Source organism: Canis lupus, chromosome 5 (genome assembly GCF_011100685.1).
Source record: "Canis lupus familiaris isolate Mischka breed German Shepherd chromosome 5, alternate assembly UU_Cfam_GSD_1.0, whole genome shotgun sequence".
In the NCBI taxonomy this organism is placed as follows: Eukaryota; Metazoa; Chordata; class Mammalia; order Carnivora; family Canidae; genus Canis; species Canis lupus.
In genome coordinates this window covers 27,676,548-27,693,780 of record NC_049226.1, presented here as the reverse complement: position 1 = coordinate 27,693,780, position 17,233 = coordinate 27,676,548, and the positions used below count along the sequence as shown (strand labels likewise).

At 35.3% G+C, this 17,233-nt stretch overlaps 1 long non-coding RNA gene across 1 annotated transcript in view; it reads right to left on the bottom strand.

Annotated features, from left to right (window-relative positions):
- Positions 1-305: 305 nt before the first annotated feature.
- LOC111096104 overlaps positions 306-17,233 on the bottom strand; it is a 28,135-nt gene continuing 11,207 nt past the window's right edge. Inside the window, exon 3 of the long non-coding RNA XR_005358853.1 lies at positions 306-410. This is a non-coding gene — a long non-coding RNA (uncharacterized LOC111096104). The remainder of the gene's footprint in view (positions 411-17,233) is intronic.

Below are 17,233 nucleotides of genomic sequence, written 5' to 3'. Positions count from 1 at the left end.
AACAATGATTTGCATTATATGTAGTTCCAGCCTTAATGTGTCTGTCTGTGGCAGGAGGTGAACTGATGATTGTCCTATGCATTTCCCAAGGTTTTAGACAAGGGTTTTTAATTTGACCTTTAATGTGACTGAATCTGTATTTAAACAGTGACTTTTAATAGCCATATTTAAGCATACTGCCATGTTTAAATAAGACATGACACAGTTGTTTTAAAAAAATTCTATAATATTTCAGATTGATAATGGACATTGAAATTATGCACAAAATGTTTACTGAAATGTATTATCAAGGGACTTCCCAAGGAGCCAGGCTTTTTGCACGTTTCACTCTGCCATCCCTGAAGTGTCAGCTTAATCCTTAATTTCCTGGCATTGTAGGGTGCCTGCAGTATTCAAGGAAATGTTTTTACCTAGGAAAGGAGAGAGGACATTGAAGGAAAAGGAGCTAGATCCTTGTATTATTATTATTATTATTATTACTATTACTATTACTATTATTACTATTATTTTGTTGTTGTTTTTAATAGCAATTAAATATTTAGCAAAAACCATGTGATAGACTTTCCTATTTAATTACTTGGAAGTATATCAAATGCTCACAAGTAAAGCAGTCACTCTTAAGTGGGTTGGGATAATTACGGAGGTTTAAAAATGTTGGGACCCACCATCAGAGGATCAGTCCACTTGGAAGCACATCCCCTTGTGGAGGAGGGAAGATAACTGGACAGCTCAGAGTTTTGAAAGGAAGGAGGAAGGAGAAAGAAGCAGGAGAAGGAATGTTGGGTAGATAACCACTAGTGACTGGGAAACAGCCACTGGAGCTTTTTTTTTTCCTGGTAAATATTTTGAGTTTTAAATTCTGAATGCCATCCTTCATAGCAAATTAATTTCTGCCTAAAACATTCTTATTTTTTTAACTAATGAAACATAATTTTTAAGGAACTTGAAATCCTTGGTTTTTATCAAAATGAGATAGTTACATACTGACATATTTTAGTAATTTTAAAGTCAACCGTTAAATATTATTGACAAATTTTACAGGGTCATATCCTTAAATTTTAAACTGATGCAATTCAAACAAACAAGCAAAAAACTCTGAGCCCTTGATTCCCTGCTTTTATTTCTTATGGTTTGTGTAGTAGTGTACTTCTCAGGGATCATGCACCCCACCAAACAGTTCCAGTCTTGTTTTCTTGAAGATTTTCACTTTGCTTTACATCTCTGTTTTGCTCAGTGTTTTGCAAACTATATCATATAACTAAATAAATAGGTTCAGAAATTCAAGTAATTTAAGAACTCTAGAATAGTTCATACATGATCAAGTCCAGATCCATCCACTGTACAGGGGACAAAACAGAGGTTCAGTGATCATGCACACATTCAATAGTATCCACTCATATTATTCAATCAGCTGATATCCAGGGGTCCCTACATTGTTTGCACTGGAGTGTCAGCATGAAGAAGATGACAAATATTGTGATTTGTGTTGGCAGGTGGGTGGTGAGGATAGACAGACAATATGCAGGAAGCAAACGTTAGATAATTTCCAAGTAAACAAGATAAAGAAAACAGAAATAAAGTAGATAGGGAGTGAGTCTCTTAAAACTCAAGGAAGAAAAATGCCAGACCGTGGGAAGGGAATGAAAGAGAACATTCTTGGCAGAGGGACCAAGATCAAAGTCCCAGAGGCCAGAAAAAGCTTGGTTGTATAAGGAGATCATGGAATTCAGTACAACTGAAGAAGTAGAGTGGTCAAGGTGAAGAATCATCTAAATATGTAGGATATACATTTCAGAGCATGAGACGCCTTTTTAAAATTTTTATTTTAAGGATAACCTAGAGTAGAGAGTTCAGGCAGACACCTGACTGACATTTTGCAAAGATTACTCCAGCCTGGCTGTTATGCTGAAAAAAGTTTCAAAAGTAGCATCAGTGGAAATGCGATCATTTCGGAACCTCTCACAGTCATGTAACTTGTAAAAAGAAAATGAATTTGCATTCAGGATATTCTTAAAAGGGAGAACCTACAGGATTTACTGATGGAAATAAGAAGTAAAGGATAGATTCTAGTGTTCTGTAATTATGGAGATGGGCAAGATGATGTAGTATTGAGGTACATGGAAGCCTTCTGGATATGGAGAAGCCCATAGCAGAGCCAAGTGGAGATGGCAGGTGGGCAGTGGATGTTTGAGTCTTTGTACTGACAGAAGGGAGGGGCCTCAGGTCAAAACCCTGGGGCATGTGACATTAAAGATCCAGTGCAGAGGAGGCCAGGAAAGGAGACTAAGAAGAAGCCAAGGATGTAGAAGATTTTAGGAAAGTATGATACCCATGGAGCCTAGACAGAGTTATTTCAATAGGTGGGGATATTGATGGGATAATATCCAGATTCATTCTGACATCTCACAAATCGAATTCAGTAGATTAGGAAGACAGAAACTGGGTTACAGTGGGTAGGAGGGTGAGGCTACAGAGACATTATATGAAGACAGTATTTTTCAAGAAGTGGGGCATGGAAGGGGTGCCTGGACACCTCTATCAGTGGAGCATGCAACTCTTGATCTTGGAGTTGTGAGTTCAAGTCCCATGTTGGGTGTAGAGCTTACTTAGAAATAAAATCTTAAAAAAAAGAAAGGAAAAGAAAGAATGTGACATTGAACTGCAGTCCTAATTGGAATAATTCTGAATGAAGAATGAGAGAAACATACTTTATATATCCAGTTCAGTCCTGATTCTGTTACACCCCAAGGCTTCAGGAATAATCTTCACTTTATAGTTCTTGAATAATGCAAATAGTTTCTTATTCTCAGCTTCCCAATATATAAATGGAAGAATCATATATCTCCAGTATCTGAGAACCTGTTATATGCTGGATCACAGATCTGTACACAAGTACAACAATGAAGAGGATAGTGACCATCCTCAAAAAGCTAGAATAGTGAGAAAAAGAAGTAAGAGAAGAGATGGTATGAATATTGTGTTTACATGGTCAAGTACAGAAGAGTACTGTGATCTCTGAGAGGTGGCCACAATACTTGGTTGCTGAGAGTACCTTCCTAATCCTACCAAAGAAAAGCAGTCAAAAACAAGAAGAATTAGGAGACATTAACCAGGGAAAGATGACTGTAGGAGAGGACAAGTGAAAGGGAAGGTAACCATTCAGAGAACAGCAACAGCTTGGAACGTGGTTTGAAGGGAGCGGTGGGGTTGGATGAGTCCTGGCTTACCAGCAGGGCTGGAGCACAAACTGGAAGCAGAGAGATGGTGAGAACTGTGATGGCCTAGAGAAGCTGTGCTCCTGAGCATGGTTGTGTCTGTGCTGAGAATGCTGAGGGGGCTGTGACTGCGGCCATGCAGAGGATGGGAAGGAGACAAGGGCCAGTGGGGAACAGGACATACATGCTGCCATTATTAAAGGGTTTGGGCGTTACACAAAAATCCTTTAAAATACTGTTAAAATAACACCAGGCCTACCTTTCTTTGTAAGATGTTTTGAAGTAACTTTGTAAGGGTAAACCCCACTACATTAATGCTGATGATGACAAAAGACAAAGTGGGAAAAACGTGTGTCAGATGTTGACATCAGAGACTCCCTTAAACATTCTTTTCTATCTGGCTCAACATTTAAAAGTGGAGAAATATTGTTAAGAGATACTTATAAAAATGTAAGTTTTCATCATTGTTAATCATTTTACTATTCTGTTTAGAAATGTATATCACCAAAAATATATCCTACCGTACACCTATCAAATATCAGCTTAGAACATTATAGTTTTCTCTGTTTTCCTCTGGTGAAAGCAAAACTACAAAAAGCATTTATCTTATGGACATGATATGCTAATAAGATTTGAGCTAATATGTGACATGTTCTTTCTTGTGTAACTATTTCCTAAAAGTACAGCATTCCACTTAACCCAGGCCAAAGTCAATTAAACAAATTAGATAATAATGAATTAAAATATTTCCAACTAATAGGTATCCTTATTTCTAGCATATGGTTTTTACATTTATGTATTTCCATTAATGCCAGATCTTCAAAACAAAGCATAAAAAGAGTTTTAGTGGCAGATTTCTCTGCCTGGAAAAATCAGAGAAATAAAAATGAAACCATTAATCTATTCCTAATTTCAGTCCATGTAATATAAAAATTATCACCTGAGCTAACAAGTCAGTAATGGGTTTTCATCTCTTACAGTAAATGCATTCAAAGAACATAAACTCTGAAACCTGAAAATCTTGAGTTGTTTTTTTCCTATGAAAAATAGAACTTACCTTGTATTAGTTAGGCTATAGTAAGCTGATTTTAAAAGTCATTAGAATTCAAAAATATTCCAGAAGAGTTTAGTAAAAGCTTTGGTTGGTTTGCATAATGAATACCAAGCTTTTGAAATAAACGTGGGAAAGTTTTTATATGTAGCAGTTATGAAGTCTCTGTTCTTATTTCTCTTGTTGAAAGAAACATTTATATGCTAATGAATCCTACTTCAATAGAATTCCATATTTTCCAGACATCTCTTTGTATTACTAACGTGTAAGTTGTTCAGGCATCAAACAATATTCTTTTCCAAACAATAAATTAGAGGCCTTGTCATGAATTGAAATGAAAACCAGTTACATTTTATAGATAATTAAAGATAATATCTTAGGTTGATATTTACTATTTAGAAGACAGTTCAGGGATGCTTGGGTGGCTCAGTGGTTGAGCACCTGCTTTAGGCCTAGGGCGTGATCCTGGAGTCCTAGGATCGAGTTCCGCATTGGGCTCTCTGGCAGGGAGCCTGTTTCTCCCTCCTATGTCTCTGCCCCTCTCTCTCTCTCTCTCTCTGTGCCTTTCATGAATAAATAAATAAAATCTTTAAAAAAATAGAAGACAATTCTATGTTTTGTGCATACACACACATAGGCACATACACCTATAAGCATCATGTATACACACTTTGTCTTTATTCTTCAGGGTCACTCTATGCTGTAGAGACTGTTATTACTTACTTGTTACAGATGAAGAAACTGACCCAGAGAGCTTCAGTTACTTGTCAATCCTGCACAGCGGTGACTGCTGTAGTAACAGTTGCTTGATGAAGTATGCAACAATCAGGTAAATTTGAATTTCAGATAAGTAACAATTTTTATATAAATGTGTTCTAAATATTCCGTTGGATATAATTATATTTCAAAATATTAATTGGTTGTCTGAAACTCAACTTGAGCTGAGTACCCTGTATTTTTATTTGCTAAATCTAGAAACTCTAAGTGGAACGGAGATTTCTGTTTGGTCTGGCTTCAGATGTTGTGCTCCTGTCCATGACCCTGAGTCATGACCCTGGGTGTCAGATAAGAAACTTGAATCACAGAATTAGGGGCAAGGGTATGTGAAATCACATACTGGGCATGGATGGATAGCCTGGAAACCAGAAGTCCAGCACAAATTTCCTCTTCATTCACATGTTCATTATCATAATCCTTGTCATGAGTGCAACCCTCACTCTATTTAGTAGCTTCCTATATGCCAGGCACTATGCTTCTCACTCTGTCTATATGAACTCACTAATTACAAATATTATTACGTGCAAGCTCTTACATTACATACATGTGTTCATCTCCAGTACATAACCCATCTGTGGGAGGGTGGTGGTCCTGCCTGCCTGTTCAGCTGGTCTCATGCAGTGCCTGCCACTTAGGAAGCACTGAGTATTTACTAAATGAATTAATGAGGAGGGCGGGGGGTGGGAGTGAATGGGTGACGGGCACTGGGGGTTATTCTGTATGTTAGTAAATTGAACACCAATAAAAAATAAATTAAAAAAAATGAATTAATGAATAAATCCCTTTCTAGATTTCTGTTTTACAAGTTTATATCTCTGTATTCTGTGTAGTTTTAGAGCTTTGCAGTGAAAAATGCCATGTATTGTCTGTGTTAGGTGACTCTGTGTAATTTCTGTTTCCTAGGAGCTGCATTATTAAGTTTTGGTTTTTCTTTGAATGACTCAATTATTTCTCAGCTTTAAAAAAAAATATTGCTTAATTAGTGGATAGGTTGAACTGGAGCTTTTATTTGCCAGTGAAATTTTCATCAACTTCACTAATCAAAGAGAATACAAAAAAAATTATCTTCCAGGCATAAATCTTTTGAAAAATTCAAATGGAAAGAGGAAATGAGCAATACGTTATATGCATTTTTGCCTTAGGCATATGAATAGTTGCAGAGACTAGGATTTTTTTAAAAATTTTTTTCAGAGACTAGGTTTTATTTCACCATATTTTTTATGTTAATTAATTGAAAAATTAAAAATAAACCCCGAATAGAGAAACAGATATGTTCTGGAAATAAACAAAAAACAGTGTTCATGTAAAAATACTTGAGAATAAATGAACTCAAGGTCTTTTTCAGTGAGACAATCAGATGCCCCCAGTAACAGTTACAAGCCTATTCAGTAAGTTTTGATATCTGGATATGTTGCTCTACACATATATTTACAATGACATGTTCTTCCCTTTGACATTCAGCTTCCTCTTTGTTGATATTACCCACGAAACTTTGAGGCTTATGTATCCTCTGTCGTGTTCATTCTGATGCCCTTGCTCATGGTAAATCCTTTTAAGTATTTTTATTTTATTTTTTATTTTTTTTCTTTTAAGTATTTTTAACACTAGCTTGAAGAATGGAAGAAAAATTTAGGGGATTGAGATTTATTTCTATGTTTGCAGTATCGAAATGCGAGCCTGTGATATGCGATTGTATTTTACTTAATTAGTTGTGTTGGTAAGGTTCAATCAGAGAGACAGAACTAGTAGGAGATATATATTGAAAGACTGGTTACAAGGAATTAGCTTAGCTGATCACTAGGGTCAGGTAGGGATGTCTGAATCCATAGGGCAGGCTATCAGGAAGAGCAGGCTGGAATTGGGCCACAAGCTTGAGCTGCCATTCCATGGGCTACATTTCTTCTTCTTCAGGGAAGCCTGAGATAACTCATTGAATCTGGCCCACTCCCATTATCCAGGATAATATTCTTTACTTAAAGTGAACTTTAATAACATCTACAAAATATCTCACAGGAACACCTTTTTTTTTTTGTATTTTTTAAAATTTTTATTGGTGTTCAATTTACTAACATACAGAATAACCCCCAGTGCCCGTCACCCATTCACTCCCACCCCCCACCCTCCTCCCCTTCTACCACCCCTAGTTCGTTTCCCAGAGTTAGCAGTCTTTACGTTCTGTCTCCCTTTCTGATATTTCACCTTGATTGAATTATTGGAGAGAACAGCACAGCCAAATTGAGAAATTAAACTGTCACACTAGTATTCTTGTCAGAATTAAGATAATTATACTGTCCATAAAATTAAATAGAAAAAAAATTTTCAACTATAGAAGTGAAGTACTTGGAAAAAATATTCTTCAAATTCCCTTTCAGTTCCACATGATGAAAAAAGAGAATTTCTCCAACAGAAATACCAAGATTTCTCTCCCAAAGTACAGGGTTGCTGGATAAAAGAAAGATGGTGATTCAGAATTGAGATGATAAGAGTTTCAAGGACTATGGGAACAAAACATTATTTTAGACATGTTCATAAATCTCCATAGTGAAATATCAAAACCTTGCTGAACAGAAAAACACAAAGAATATGTGTGAAGTGGATGTTTTTAACCATATCCTTATAAAAATGTTCGGTTTTGGTCTAAATATTTCAACACCAAACATTCAGTAGCCTGTGAATTTGTAAGTATTTTCATGAGTGTAAATCTAAACAATTGGGAAACCTGCAGAAGAAGAGGCAGGGAGGGAGAAAAGGATAGGGTGAGAAGAGGTAAAAAGCTTCTTGGAGAAAGATGGCAAGTTGCTTTATTCTTTCTGTGTAGACAGATTTATTCTTTTTGTGTGTGTTTTTTCTTTTTTTTTTTTCTTTTTGTGTGTTTTTGTTAAGATTTGGGAGGTATTCAGTGTGTTTAAAGTAGAATTCACTATATCACATTACACACAGGTGCTATTTACACAAAGGAGGAGTTAAAAGATGTTCCTGGATAATTCTGCAAAATAGATGGTTGATCTACTTGAGAGTTTCTGATTTTCTTCTTCATCCCCTGTTCTGACCTAACTTGATACCTTGCCCAATAGGAAGTGGATACATACATTAATGTATTGACTATTACCTTGTGACTTCTTTATTCTGCCTTTTTGTCAGTATTTTATGGATATGTTTGATGTTTTGATAGTTCAATTTTCTTGAGTCCAAATAATGAAAATATTTTTAAAAGACTATTTTATGTAGTTGAAAATGTGATGATGTGAATACTCAGGTATGGTATTTTGTTATGTGCTTCTAGTCATAGAAAATTAGAGAAAAAAAAGGGTAGATTTCTATCAGCTTCAACGTTTATGACTTCATCTTCCCCTCAAATTTTTTATCATATACCACTGTCAGAAAAAATTGTATGTATGAAAGAAATAAGGGGATATGTTGGATGATGTAGATTTTTCCAGTGCCATACAGAGGTGAAGACTATCTAAGAATTTTCTAGGTGAATAGCTTTAGGTCCTCACTGTTCATTATAATTAAAGATGTCAGACATAGAGAAGTTACATGCTAATTTACAGATTTTTTTGGTAGTGATGCAAATAAAGCCTTTTTCAGTAAAGCAGATACCCCAGTGATTCTGATTCATGGCCCTGGATATTTTCTTTTTCTAACCCAGCAATTTTATCTTAGCATTTATCTCTTTCTGCTTAATTCACTCCTTTCTCAATTAATTTTGGAAATGGAAAATAGTATGTGAAACCATATTTAGTAGGTGAGTACAATAGTGAATAACTGCTGGTGTCATTTTATATTTTGTGTGGATGTTTTTCAGTTACGAAAACCTTTACAATTAAATATCAGAATAAACTAAGCTTAAAGCTAGACCTTCAAAGTAATGTGTACAAAGTTTTATAAAATAATACTTTCAAAACCAGTGGAGTATTTTCATGTTTTTCCCATAGCAACAGTATTGCTTATAAATGAAATTAAAAGTACTTAAAGTGTAATTTAGTTCATCTGTTTCTAATCAGTTATCTTCCAGGAGACATTTAGGTAATCTCTACAGGACAGTAGCATCACTTAGAGCCTCTATATGCCTTTATACACTAAACACTATATCCAGGACTTTCAATTCCTGATTAAAACAGGATAAAATGAGCAAACATTAAAAGGGGGAAAAAGACAATAAAATAAGAACCATAAATGAGCCAGATATTGTAGCTACCAGAGAGAGATTTTAAAATAACTGTGATAAACATGTTTTTAAAGAGATGAAAATTTTTACCACTAAGATCCATAAAAATGGAACCAGATGGAAATTCTAGAACTGAAAATAACTGAAATTTAAGATTAAAATTTAGGCTAAATAGCAAGTAAGACATCACAGAATAGAAAATTACTGAAATGGGAGATAAATCAATAGAAAATATCGGATAGAAAAATGAAGAGAGAAAAGGATAGAAAAAAACACAAAAGATCATAAGACATATAATACACACTTAGATAATCTAAAAAAATATTCAGTGAGAGTTCCAGATGGAGAAGAAAAAGAAGATGCATCAGAGTAATATTTGAAGAGTTGTGAAAGACTGACAATTTTTCACAATTAGGAAATACATTAAATCACAGATTCAAGAAATTATAAACACCAAGCAGGATGAATATAAAGAACCATACTATACACATTATAACCAAATGCTTAAAGGCAAGACAGAAAGAAAATAAATTTAAATAAGAAAATGAGAGATGGTGCATTACCTTTAAAAAGCATTAACAGGGCAGCCCGGGTGGCTCAGCGGTTTAGCGCCACCTTCAGCCCAGGGCGTGACCCTGGAGCCCAGGGATGGAGTCCCATGTCCTCTCTCTCTCTCTCTTTCTCTCTTTTTAAGATTTTATTTTTTTACTCATGATAGACATAGAGAGAGAGGCAGAGACACAGGCAGAGGGAGAAGCAGGCTCCATGCCAGAGCCCAACGCGGGACTTGATCCGAGGACCCCAGGATCCCACTCTGGGCCAAAGGCAGGTGCCAAACTGCTGAGCCACCCAGGGATCACCCCTCTCACTCTTTCTCTCTGTCTTTCATGAATAAATAAATAAATAAAATCTTTTTAAAAAATTAAAAAGCAATAACATTCTCATACGTATGTCTATAGAAATTATGGAAACTATATTGGAATGATAGGTTTAGATCCCTGAAATAAGATAACCGCCAGCCTGAAGTCTATATCTTTTGAAAATAAATTAAAATATAAAAATGAAACAAGGACATTTAAGGAAAAACTGGGGTAACTCCTTGACAGCAAACAAGTATGAATATGAAAGGCAGTGTATGAAACAGCAGGAAATAAATTCCTGATGGAAATCAGAAAAGCAGAGAGACTAAAGAATTTACTAAAAATAAATACATGTATAAATTTAAAGGCTGGTTGGCCATAAAAACAAAAATATTTGCTGGTTTAAAATGTATGTATGTATGGGATCCCTGGGTGGCGCAGTGGTTTAGTGCCTGCCTTTGGCCCAGGGCACGATCCTGGAGATCCAGGATCGAATCCCACAGCGGGCTTCCGGTGCATGGAGCCTGCTTCTCCCTCTGCCTGTGTCTCTGCCTCTCTCTCTCACTGTGTGCCTATCATAAAAAAAAAAAAAAATGTATGTATGTAGAATTAAATCATATGCAAATAATGGCACAAAAGTCAGGAGGTTAAAAAGTTGAGTTATTAAAGGTAAACAAGGAAATAAAGCAATGATCTTGATCGTCTGGGATGTGATGAGTTCTAATTTCGAATATCTCTGATAAGTTGTTAGAAAGTGAAAGTCTCTACAGTGAAAATCTGTAGAGAAACTACTTAAAAGTGGAAGATATTTATAGTAAACACGTTTAACTAAAAATCTAATAGAGGTGAAGAGTGGAAAATAAGAATAGTAATAATAATAATAGCAATTATTGTATTGTAATAGTAATCTTGATAATCCAAAAGAAATTAAGAAAGAATAAGAAAGGATTAGAGTAGCCAGAACAAATAGGAAATTAATAACAAAATGGAAGATTTAAATCTAAATGTGAATGAACTAAATATTCTTACTAAATCATGAATATTATCAGCCAAATTTTAAAAATTAAAATCCAACCCTATGTTGCTTATAAGAGGCACATCTTAGGTGTAATGACATAGAAAGTCGAAAGTAAAATAATCAAAATACATTTTTTATTTACAACCTGCTCCTTGCTTCCTCTCTACCCCTGAAGATAAGAAGAAAATAGAAATGGAAAATATTGTGTGTGTCAAGGATATTACACATTCTATGGATTTTAAATACATAATAAAAGTTATTTGAATACATTTCGTCAATAAATTTGAAAATATAGATCAAATAACCATCAGAAGAAATAGAAAATCTAAAATATTCTATAACCTGTTAACTTCTTCTACTGAATTCTACAGAGTACACTCCACACTGAGGTTCTTTCACTGGTGAATTTCAGAGTCTAATACAAAAACTCTTTCAGATAAAATATATATCTACTCATTTTATAAAGCAAGACTAACCAAAATTTTACACAAGCATGCCATTCTATCTCATGAAAACTGGCACAGAAATTCTAAGTGGGGGATTAGCAGAACAAATACCATTGTTCCAATTATCTGTTGCTTGAAAAACAGAACAACAACAAACAACCCCCCCAGTTGGTAGTTTAAAATAACAATCTATTATTATCTTCCAGAGGTCTGTGTGTTGAATAACTTCAGTTAGCAAGTGTTTTCTTGAGGTCTTTCATACAAGTATAGTCAGACGTGAGTTCTGACAGGAGCCCTTTGAAGGCTTCTCCCTTCTCATGGCTACTGTCTCTGCTGGAGGGCTGACACAACTGGGTGTTGGTTGGACATGTCTACTCTCTATATGGCCTTTCCACGTTTTTAATCCAAACTTCCTCAGTGTATGGCCATACCAGTGCTACTTACATGTCAGCGGGCTTTCCCTAGAGAGAGTTATTCCTGGAGGGGTCTGAAAAGGTTCTTATGGTCTTGTCTCAGAATTCATGTACTGTCTCTACCGTCATATACTAGCAGTCAAAAGCAGGTCAAGTCTCAAAGCTAGCCTCAAATTAAGGAAATGGAACTACATAAGAGAATAAATAATAAGAGGTGTGGTTCATTTGTTGGGGCCATATCAGTAGTTTTTAAAAGGGACATTATACAACAAGCCATGATGTTTGTTCCAGGTATGCAATGTTTTGTTTTATTTTTTTAACATTTAAAATTCAATCAATGTAATTCATCATAATAACAGAAAAATAGAAGAGGAATATATGATCTTAATAGGAAAGTAAAAAAGTATTCATAAAAATCTATACTCATTTATAATTTTAAAAACTCAGAAAACGCATGCCTAGGTGGTTCATTTGGTTGAGGGTCTGACTTGTGGTTTCGGCTCAGGTCATGATCTCAAGGCCATGGAATTGAACCCTGAATCAGACTCTACACTGAGCATGGAGCATACCTACTTGGGATTTTCTTCCTCCTTCTCCCCCTTCCCCTCTTCCCATAACTCTCTCTTAAAAAACAACAACCTCCTCCCAAAAAACAAAACAAAAAAACTCCCAAAAAAACCAAAACCCCCAAAACTTCCAATGTGTTGAATTGGTAAGTACTGAAAACTTTCTTCCTGAGATTTGAGATTTGGATAGGATAAGGAAGCAAACCATCACCAGGGATACTTAAGACTATATCAGAGATCATAACCAGTTTAATAAACTAAGAAAAATAGAGATTAAAATAAAGTAAAAATAAAATAAATTATTATATATAAATAGAATGTTTGTGTATGGAAGAATTTCAAAAGCATCACAAATAAGCTATTAAATAATTTATGTTGAGCCAAGTATATGTCCATACAAAAAAAATTACTTTTGTTCCAACCTTACAATAAAAGCAAAAATCAATTCAGGTGAGATTATCGACCTAAATAATTAGATTAAATAATAAGTATTTTGGAAGATTATGCAAAAAAAAATCATCATAGGGTTATGATGGGTGAGGTCATGACTTCTTAACCAGGTCACCGAACAAGTAACAATAAAGAAAATGGTTTACAAACTGGAATCCATTAAAATTAAGACATTCTCTATTTTTAATGATGCCATTAAGAGAGGAAGAAATGCAATTCCTAGGAGGGAAGAATATGTTAGTTACCAACATATATACTTGGTAAAGTACTTGTTTCTCAGATATGTTTGTGCATATTTTTTAAAGATTTTTTTTATCTCTTCATCTGACAGTGAGAGAGAGAGAGAGAACATTAGCAGCAGGGAGAAGCAGAGGGAGAAGCAGACTCCCCACTAAGCAGAGAGCAGGGCTGGATCCCGGGACTCTGGGATCATGACCTGAGTGGAAGGCAGACATTTCACCATTTGAGCCACCCAGGCACTCTGTTTGTGCATATATACTGTCATATTTCAATATGAAGAAAGACAGTAAAATAATAGAAAATCTGGAAGCCAACAAATGTGAAAATACTGTATTATTATTACTGGGGAAATGCAAATTAAAATAATGATGTGATAACATTCACTCACCGTAATAAGAAGATATTTAAAAGGACAAAAGTCTACATTGGAGAGCTTGTGGAACAACTAATACTCTCATGCCTTGATTGTAAAATTATAAATTATTGCAGCTACATCAGAAAACTCTTTGGCAGTCTCATAAGTTCAATTTATATATATGCTGAACTAGCAATCCCATACTGAAGTCCTGACTCAACAGGAATACATGCACCAAAATGCGTGTGTCTGAGTGTTCATACCATCCAAATTGGCAGTAGCCAAAAATACAAGAGGAACTAGTTGTCTATCTAAAGTATAAATAAGATGAGTAATAAATTGAGTTATACTTACAGAATAGAAAAATACACAACAAAGGCATAATAGATTCATGGGACAGGAAGAATAAAACCTACCCATATACACATGCAATACACTATTTCACTTATGTGAAATGTGAGACAGAAGTCTGTTGACCCAGACTGTATAAGTCAGGCTAGTGGGTTCCTTGGGTGGGGGTTTATGACCATGAGAAGGCATGATGATTCCATGTCATTGAGTGTTTACTGTGGGATAGAAAGTTCACAAAGATTATTTGACTTTATTATTCTTTGAATAATGTTATGAGAGAGAGACGGATAGGAAGGAGGAGGAGGAAGAGGACGATTATTCTCATATTTCAAATAAGACAGAAAATAAAAAGAATATTAATGTGAAAAAAAAAAAAAGAAAAAAAAAAAAAAGAATATTAATGTGGGTCTTTCTAACTACTGAACACCCTCATTTCTCTACACCAGGTACTGAATTTCATTGTGTTTTTAGAGCATATGCCATTTTTATTCATTTCAGTCTCATAAAATCCTTAGGTTTCTTTTTTATTATTATAATTGATTGACATGTGTTCATACAGTCTAGATAAATTGTAGACGTGAAGCTAATCATCCATGTTTATGTTTTAAGCTCTATAGAAACTATATTTTATGTAATGCTTATAATTCAAAATGACAAGAGAATTCAATATACATGTTGAATGTTATTCCAGACGGAATAATGCCAATTCTCCCCCATCCCTGATCCCAAACCAAAAGATGCTCCTGTCTTAAACCCTGAAACCTGGAAGTATATAACTTTACATTGTAAAAGGTTCTTTGTAGATGTGATTATGTACAGGATGCTGAGATGGGGAATTCTCTCGGATTATCTGTGTGGGCCCAGTACAATCATAGGGTCCTTATAAGAATGAGGCAAGAGCATCAGCTTCAGAGAAGGAAATATGGCAACAGAAGCAGAGACCAGGGTGACATGGGAAAGGGCCCAAGGGCCAGGCAATATGGTGGGCTCTAGCCGCTAGCAAAGGCCAGGGAGTGAGGAACACAACTCCACCATCCCATTTTAGGCTTCTCACATCCAGAAATGTAAGATAATAAATATCCATGTTGTTTTAAGCCACTTAGTTTGTGGGAATTTGTTATAACAGCAATGGGACACTAATGCATATCATACTATACTTCTTTGGATCTTTGGCCTTCCAGAAATTGCAAGATTTGTACTCCTGATGGTATAACAGTTTCAAAGTTAGGACTTGTCATTATTTATTTATTTGATTATTTACTTTTAATATTGTAATGATAGACTCCAAAACCAGTTTATACTATGGTACTACAACTGAGAGATCTGCTTCCCTTTGAAAATCATAAGACAATGTAAGCATCTCAGTAGGCATGGTGATGGCAGGCACACACACACACACACACACACACACACAATGGAATGTTACTCAGCCATCAGAAAGGATGAAATCTTACCATTTACATCCATGTGGATGGAACTGGAGAGTATTATGCTGAGTGAAATAGGTCAATTAGATAAGATAATTAAATGGTGTCACTCATATGTGTAATATAAAATAACAGAGGATCATTGGGGGAGGGAGATAAATATAAAGAAAATCAGAAAGAGAGACAAACTATAAGAGACCCTTAACTCTGGGAAACAAACTGAGGGTCGCTGGAGGGGAGGTAGGTGGAGGGATGGGGTGATGGGCCTTAAGGAGGGCACATGATGTGATGAGTGCTGGGTGTTATATGAAACTGATGAATAACTGACTCTACATCTGAAACTAATGATACCCTGTATGTTAACTAATTGAATTTAAATAAAATAAGTTTTAAAAAATAACAAAATTATAAACATAGCCTCATGACTTCGCATGATCTGGTTGATACCTTTCTCACTGGCCCCATTTCAGACCCTTTATCGCTAACCTGTGTGGTTTTCTCTCCCTGGGGCTTTGTACATACTATCCATCTGCCTGCATTGAGGTGTTCTGCAACCTGCACATTGACCCCCACCTCCAATCACCTAGTTAATTTTTACTCATCTGTCTAACTCAACTCAAAAGGCATTTCTTTGGGGAAGCATTTTTTTTTTTTATTTTAACCCATATTAGGCTAGTCTTTCTTTTTATAATCTTCGAGAACACCTTGAACTTTATTTCACAGGATTTAACAAATCATAATTATGTAACTAATTATAGAGTCTGTTGCTTTAATTTTGTCTTCCCTGCTAGAACATAAGCTCCATTAGTTCAGACTCTATCTTCTATACTGCTCTGTTTTCTTAGAACACAATATTCCACACATGTGCATATTCCATTCATACTTGTTTCAATTCAAATATATGAATGAAAAGGTTTTAAGCCAGATAACCTTAAATTCAGGCCCCAGTTCTAGCCACTTGTATGTTTTTACCCTTTTCACATTGTGTATTTTCTTTGTGGACTTTATTTTGTATTATCTGTAGAGTAGGGGAAATGGCATCTTCCTCAGGCAGTCTTTATGAGTGTTGAACATAATATGAGTAAAGTTCCTTGCACATAGCAGGTGCTCAGTAATAAGCATTAGTACTCAGAAAAACAAAATTCCATCATTGATTATCTTAGCCAACAGCTGTCTTAAGCCCCCAGACTCAGGGTAGTCTCACTGAACCAGAATCTGAGTTTGAACAGGATCCCCTAGATGATTGTCCCATGTGGTGATGAGCACTGAGTGTTATATGGAACTATTGAATCATAGTATTGTATACCTGCAACTAACATTACACTGTATGTTAACTAAGAGTTTAAGAACTTAAAAAATAAATTTGAGAACCCCTGTGTCTAGATTTCACTTGTTTCAGTTTTCTTGATTTTGAGAGATATCTCAGAATTGTTTTATTTATTTTGTCATCTGATCTAATTTGATTAAATGGAAAAAAAAAAAGCTGATGATCCTTTCATTATTAATGAGTCTTTTGTCTTTAACCTGCCATTCTTTATTAGAAATTGCCTGTGTTTGGAATCGATTTGTGTGTGACAGAGTAACTTGTGGTCCTGTTGTTAGCTCCCTGGTTGAGGAACATTAACTTTCTAAGAAATATTTGTATTTAGCCTTTCTTTGAAAGAAGTAAAAGACCTTCACCTTAGTGTCTATAAAGTTAATGCCAGGAAACGCAGCTCAAGCAAACTTCACTCGCCAAGCCCTTTGTGGGATGAATGCCCAAATCAATAGTGTAGGTAACACAATTACCGCTTAACAAATTGTATCCAAGTTTCCCTGAGATGAAATAACCCACATTTCATTGTTGTGATAGAAATAATATTGTAAAAGAATGAGACCCAAGTGTCGGAAGAT